The sequence below is a fragment of the Osmia lignaria genome, unplaced genomic scaffold (assembly GCF_051020975.1).
Source record: "Osmia lignaria lignaria isolate PbOS001 unplaced genomic scaffold, iyOsmLign1 scaffold0212, whole genome shotgun sequence".
Taxonomy (NCBI): Eukaryota; Metazoa; Arthropoda; class Insecta; order Hymenoptera; family Megachilidae; genus Osmia; species Osmia lignaria.
The window spans coordinates 8,689-16,433 of NW_027478353.1; the positions used below are offsets into that span (position 1 = coordinate 8,689).

The window sequence follows — 7,745 nt, forward strand, 5'->3', positions numbered from 1 at the left end:
ATCATTTTAATTTTGAAGCAGCATCTTGATATTGACATTTTGTAGATGTAATTTGATTATTTTTATATATTTCAATTTATTGATGAATATTTTAAATATAATAATAATTAATATATATATAGTATAAACTTAATTACATTTAATTTCCAATTAAAAAATTTATAAAATTAATATATATAATTTTTAATATTATATTTTTATTTTATTTTATAATAATTATTACTTCTATACTTATATTAATTAATTTTTATTTAAGAATATATAAACCATTAAATCGAGAAAAAATTACCCCATTTGAATGTGGATTTAACTCCCAATCAAACTCCCGTCTCCCATTTTCTACACAATTTTTCCTAATTACTTTACTATTCTTAATTTTTGATATTGAAATTATCTTAATTTTACCATCTATCTTTTTAATAAAATTTAAATCTATTTTTTTAATATTAATTATTTTAATTTTTATTTTTTTAATAATTATTAGTCTACTTATTGAATGAAGTTATAGATTATTAAATTGAATTTTTTAATATATGGACTAAAAAAGTCTAATATTAAGCCGAAATTAATTGTAAAAATTACTTCATATATTTATATATATAATATATACATATTAATATTAATTGAAGCTAAAATAGAAGCAATTTATTGTTAATAAATTTATTGAATTAAAATTCCAATTAAAGAAATAAATTTAAATAGAACTTCTAATTCTAAATTTAATATTTTATATATTATTATTTCTAAATAATTTTTATATAGTTTAATAAAACTTTATATTTTCAGTATAATATTAATAAATATAAAATTTATTTATAAAAATTATATTTATAAAAATTTTATTTAAAAATATTAAAATTACCTTAATATCTTCAATATTATGCTCTTCTTAAGCTATTTAAATTTTAAATTAAAAAAATAAAAATTAATATTATTAATAAATTAGTTAATAATATATTCATAAAATTATATTCATTTAACTTATATTTAAATAAATAAAATTTCAATTTTATAAATTTAATCTTAAATTCAAATAAATTTTTTTCATGAATATTTTCATACAATATAACTATATTTAAAGGTAAATCATAATACAAATAAATTTTTTCGATATAAAATATTGTTCTTATAAAATTTCCTATTATTAAATTTTTATAAGAATTAAAATAAAAAAACTGCCCAATCAAAATTCCACATAAAATTAATTTTATAACCATAATTTTTAAATTTATTGTTAATACAATTAAATAATTTAAATTAAAAATTTTAAAATATAAATATCCAATAAAAAAAATAGTTATTAATAAAATAAATATACAAAAATTTACCAAAATACCTTCTTTCTTAATTAAATTTACATAATAATTTTTTTTAGAAAATAAAATAAATATAATTAATCGAATAGAATAAGATACAGTAAAAATTGTAGAAAAAATTAAAAATATTATTCTAATTATATTTATTTTTCTTAAAAAAATTAATTCCATAATTATATCTTTAGAAAAATATCCTGATATAAAAGGAAATCCTATTAAACATATTAAAGAAAAAATTAAAACTATAGTTTTAAAAGGATAAATATAAATTATACCACCATAACATCGGATATCTTGATTTCTATTAAAATTATGAATAAATCTACCCACACATAAAAATATTAAAGATTTAAATAAAGCATGAATTACTAAATGAAAAAAAGCTATTTCCCAAAATCCTAATCTTAAAATTCTTATTATTAATCTTAATTGACTTAAAGTCGATAAAGCAATAATTTTTTTAAAATCAAATTCATAATTTGCAATTAAACCCGCTATAAATATAGTTAACCTAGAAATTAATAAAATATATTTATTAAAACATCCTAAAAACAAAAATTTATTATATCGAATTAATAAATAAACCCCAGCTGTTACTAAAGTTGAAGAATGAACTAAAGATGAGACAGGAGTAGGAGCTATTATTGCAGCAGGTAATCATAAAGTAAATGGAATTTGAGCTCTTTTTGTAAAAGCTACTAATACTAATAAAATTAATATTAATAAATTAAATTTATAAATTATTAAATTTCACCTCCCATATATTATTCCCATAGTAATTATTAATAAAATTCCCACATCCCCTACACGATTTCTAAAAATTGTTAATATTCCAGCATTATAAGCTTTATCATTTTGATAATAAATAATTAAACAATAAGAAATTAATCCTAAACCATCTCATCCTAATAAAATTGTTAAAAATCTAGGTCTCAAAATTATAAAATATATTGATACTACAAATAAAATTACTAAAATAATAAATCGATTTATAAATTTATCCCCTTCTATATAATAAATTCTATAAATTAATACAACTATAGAAATAAGTGAAACTAATATTAAAAATATTATTCTATAAAAATCTAAATAAATAAAAAAAGAAAATTTTATTCTATTATATCTATAAATTATTCATTCTAAAATAATTAAATTCCTATTAAAAAAAATAATTATTATAAATAAAAAAAAAAATCCCGTAAATACAAATAATATATATACAAATATAATTAAAATAATTTAAAGTACTTAATTTACATCTTTGAACCCACATTTCAAAATTTTTTTTTAAACTATTTAAATTAAATAAAAATTCTTAAATTTAAAATAACTATATTTAAAGGAATTCAATGAAATAATAAAATTAAATAATTAATTAATTTTCCTCTTCTTAATCTTTTATAAAAAAAATTCTTTCCATGAACAATAAATCTAAAAAAATATAAAGAATACATAAATCTAACTAAACAATAAAAAAATAATTTAATTATTAATAATCTTATTCAATTAACTAATCTTATCAATAAAAAAATTTCCCCAACTAAATTTAAAGAAAAAGGAGCAGCTATATTTGAAGAACATATTAAAAATCATATCAATGATATAGAAGGCATAAAAATTAAAACACCCTTATTAATAATTATCAATCGTCTATGAGTCTCCAAATAACATAAATTTAATAAATAAAATAATCCAGAAGAACACAACCCATGAGCAATTATTATTAAATATGAACCTAAAAATCTTAATTTTCTTATAGTAAATATAGAAGCTATTAATAAATTTATATGAACAACAGAAGATATTGCTACTAAAATTTTTATATCAATTTGTCGAAAACAACTAAATCTTAAAATAATCCTTCCCAATAATCCAATTTCAATAAAATACTTATTCATTTCTAAAAAATTTTGAAAAAAAATCATTATTAATCGTAATAATCCATAAGACCCTAACTTTAATAAAATTGCAGCTAAAATTATTGATCCAAATACAGGAGCTTCTACATGAGCTTTTAATAATCAACCATGAATTATATATATTGGTATTTTTACTAAAAATCCTATAATTAAATATAAAAATAAAATTTTATTTAACTTAAATTTTATTCTTTCTAATAATAAAAATCTTAAAGACCCTATTAAATTAAATAAATAAAATAATACTAATAATAAAGGTAATGAAAAAAATAAAGTATAAAATATCAAATAATATCTTGCATAAATTCGTAAAAATCCTATTCCTCATTTCATAATAAAAAAAAAAATAATTAATAAACTTACTTCAAAAAAAAAATAAAATATTAATATATTTATTCTAAAAAAATTTATTACTAAAACAATTAATATTAATATTAATAAATTTAAACATAAAATCAAATTTTTTTCCTGATTAATTCTCATAAATACTAATCCAAAAATCCATAAAGATATCATAATAATTCCATAAGAATAAAAATTTAATCCAAAATTTAATCTTAAATTAATTCATTCCATAAAAAATCTATTCATTCTTAATATCAAAAAACTCAATAAAAATATTATATTTCTAATAAAATATAACTTTTTATAAATATTAAAATTAATAATTAAAAATCCAACTATAAAAATTATACTTTCTATTATTAACATTTTAAATTTATTATTATAAAACCTTGATTTCCAATAATTCTCAATATTGACACTACAATTGATAATCCTAAAACAGCTTCACAAACAGAAAAAATTAAATAATATATAAATATTCACCTTAAATATTCCAACTCATTTAATATTAAAATTATTAAATTCAATACTACGAAAAATTCCATTCTAATTAAAAATATTAAAAAATACTTATTAATTATTAATATTATTATAAAAATTAAAACTATTAAAATTAAAAAATATCTTTTTAAAATAAATTAGACTTTATAGTTTAAAAAAAACATTAATTTTGTAAATTAATATTGAAAATTTTTTCTAAAGTCTAATTTCAAAATAATTTTATAAATATCTTTAATTCCCAAAATTAAAATTTTTATTTAAACTATATTTTGTTAATGTTAATATCAAAAATTTTATTTATATTCATAAATCTATTTATTATCACAAATATTTTATTACTTTCTTCACTACATCCAATTACTATTTTATTCTCTTTTATTATTTTCACCTTATCCTCATCTACTTTAATATTTTTAAATATAAATAATTCAATATACTCTTTTATAATTTCAATTTCTTTAATCGGAGGAATAATAATTATATTTAATTATTTTGTAAGATTAATTAACAATGAAAATTCAAAAATAAAATTTTTTGAACTAATCACTTCTATTAATTTTTTTTTTATTTCTTTTATTATAATTATTCATTTTATTAATTGAATACCAATTTTTATATTTACAGAAAACATAATTTTAAATAATAATTTATTTAAAATTCAAAATATTTATTTTTATCCAATAAATTATTTAACTATTTTTATAATCTTATTCTTATTAATTTGCTTAACTCTTTCATTCAAAATATCTACAATTAAAATAATCCCTCTTCGTAAAATTAAAATTTAATGAAAAATAAATATTTAAAAATTTTTAAATCTAATAAATTTCTTAATATCATTTATTCTTCATTCAATATTCATCCTACCCCAGTAAACATTAATTATTTATGAAACTTTGGATCAATTTTAGGAATTCTTTTATTAATTCAAATTATTTCAGGTTTCATTTTATCTATGCATTATTGTCCAAATATTAATTATGCTTTTGATAGAATTATTCACATTATAAAAAATGTTAATTCTGGATGAATATTTCGTTATATTCATTTAAATGGGGCATCATTTTATTTTCTTTGTATATATATACATATTAGACGAAATATTTTTTATCAATGTTATTCATCTCAACATGTATGAAATATTGGAATTATTATTTTATTAACTTCAATAGGAACTGCTTTTATAGGATATGTTTTACCATGAGGACAAATATCTTTTTGAGGAGCAACAGTAATTACAAATCTTCTTTCTGCAATCCCTTATATTGGACAAACAATTGTAGAATGAATCTGAGGAGGATTTTCTATTAATAATGCTACATTAAATCGATTCTTTTCATTACATTTTATTTTACCATTATTAATTCTAATAATAGTTATTATACATCTTTATTTCCTTCATATAACTGGATCTAATAATCCAATAGGAACAAATAGAAATATTTATAAAATTCCTTTCCACTCATATTTCTCATCCAAAGATATTCTTGGATTTTTTATAATTTTTATATCATTTAGATTTATTATTCTACAAAATCCTAATATATTAAATGATCCTGATAATTGATCTATTGCAAACCCTATAAATACCCCACAACATATTAAACCTGAATGATATTTCCTATTTGCTTATTCAATTTTACGAGCTATTCCCAATAAATTAGGGGGAGTATTAGCTTTACTTTTTTCTATTTTAATTCTTTTTATTCTCCCATTTATAATAAATCATAAATTTAAAACTAATAAATTTTACCCATTAAATAATTTCTTATTTTGATTTTTTATTAATAATTTCATCATTTTAACTTGATTAGGAAGACAACCTATTGATTATCCTTACACTTTAATTAATCTAATTTTTACAAATATATACTTTATATTTTTTTTTTCAAATATATATTTTATAAAATTTTGAGATAAAATCATCTATAATTATTAATTAATGAGTCTGAATAGACATATATTTTGAAAATATATTAAAGAAAAATAACTTTCTATTAATTTAAATATATAAATTTATTAATATTTTTAAAATAAAATTAATATATATATAAATTAAAATAAAAGATAAAAATTTTTTTCAACATATATATATTAATTCATCATATCGAATTCGAGGTATAATTCTTCGAATTCAAATAAAAAAAAAATTATGATATAAAATTATTAATAAAGTAAAAATTGAATAATTAAAATTAAAAAAAATAATTGATATAATCAATCTTATAAATAAAATTATTATATATTCAGCTATAAAAATTAAAGAAAATCTCCCCCTATAATATTCAACATTAAATCCTGAAACTAATTCAGACTCCCCCTCAATTAAATCAAAAGGAGCCCGATTCAATTCAATTATTATTCTAATAATTAATATAAAATATAAAGGAAAAAAAAAAAAAATAAATTTTACATTAAATTGAAATTTAATAAATGTTTCTAAAGAAAATCTCTCAATAAATATTATAATAACAAAAAATATAAAAAATAATCTCACTTCAAAAGAAATAGATTGAGAAATAGATCGTAAACACCCTAATATTGCATAAATTGAATTAGATGATCATCCTATTATTATAGTTGGATAAACTCTTAAACTTAATATTAAAAATAAAAATACCAATCCAAATTTAAAATTTATTCAATTTCTAAAATAAGGCATTAATAATCAATAAAATACCGAAATTAATAATATAATTATTGGACCTAATATATATATATATAAATTAATTTTATCCAAATATATATATTCTTTAGAAAACAATTTAATTGCATCAGAAAAAGGTTGTAATAAACCTTTAATTCCTACTTTATTTGGACCTTTACGAATTTGAATATAACCTAAAATTTTTCGTTCCAATAATGTTAAAAATGCTACCCCAATTAATACTATCACTACAGTAATTAATAAATAAATAAAATTTAAATAAATTATTATCTATAATTATATATATATTATTTAAATTCTAAATTTAATGCACTACTCTGCCAAGATAATTTAACTTATTAATAATTAATTAAAAATTATTTTTAAAACTTAGTCCTTTCGTACAAAAATCTTAAATCTTTTTAAAGATAGAAACCAATCTGACTCACGTCGATCTGAACTCAAATCATGTAAAATTTTAATAGTCGAACAGACTAAATTTATAAACACCTGCATTTATAATTAATTTTAATTCAACATCGAGGTCGCAAACACCTTTTTCAATTTGATCTTTCCAAAAATATTACGCTGTTATCCCTAAGGTAATTTATTTTTATATTATTAATTATATTTCAATTTAAAATTCTATCAATCAATATTTTAAAATTTTAAAGTTAAATAAATTTAAAAATCCTCCCAACTAAATATATTAATACAATTTATAAAATTTATAATATATAAAATTCTATAGGGTCTTATCGTCCCTTAAATAAAATTAAGCATTTTGACTCAAAATTTAAATTTATTTTATATTATTGAGACAGTTTATATTTCATTAATTCATTCATCCCAGCCTTCAATTAAAAGACAATTGATTATGCTACCTTTGTACAGTCAAAATACTGCAGCTATTTAATTCCTCATTGAGCAGAACTGACTTTATATTAAATTCAAAAAGACATGTTTTTGTTAAACAGGTGAATATAATTATTTTGCCTAGTTACTTAAATATATATT

General features: G+C 16.7%; 1 pseudogene; it reads left to right on the forward strand.

Moving 5' to 3' along the window:
• The first annotated feature begins 929 nt into the window (after nucleotides 1–929).
• Nucleotides 930–7,420, forward strand: LOC143308218 (cytochrome b pseudogene; annotated as a pseudogene).
• Nucleotides 7,421–7,745: the final 325 nt, after the last annotated feature.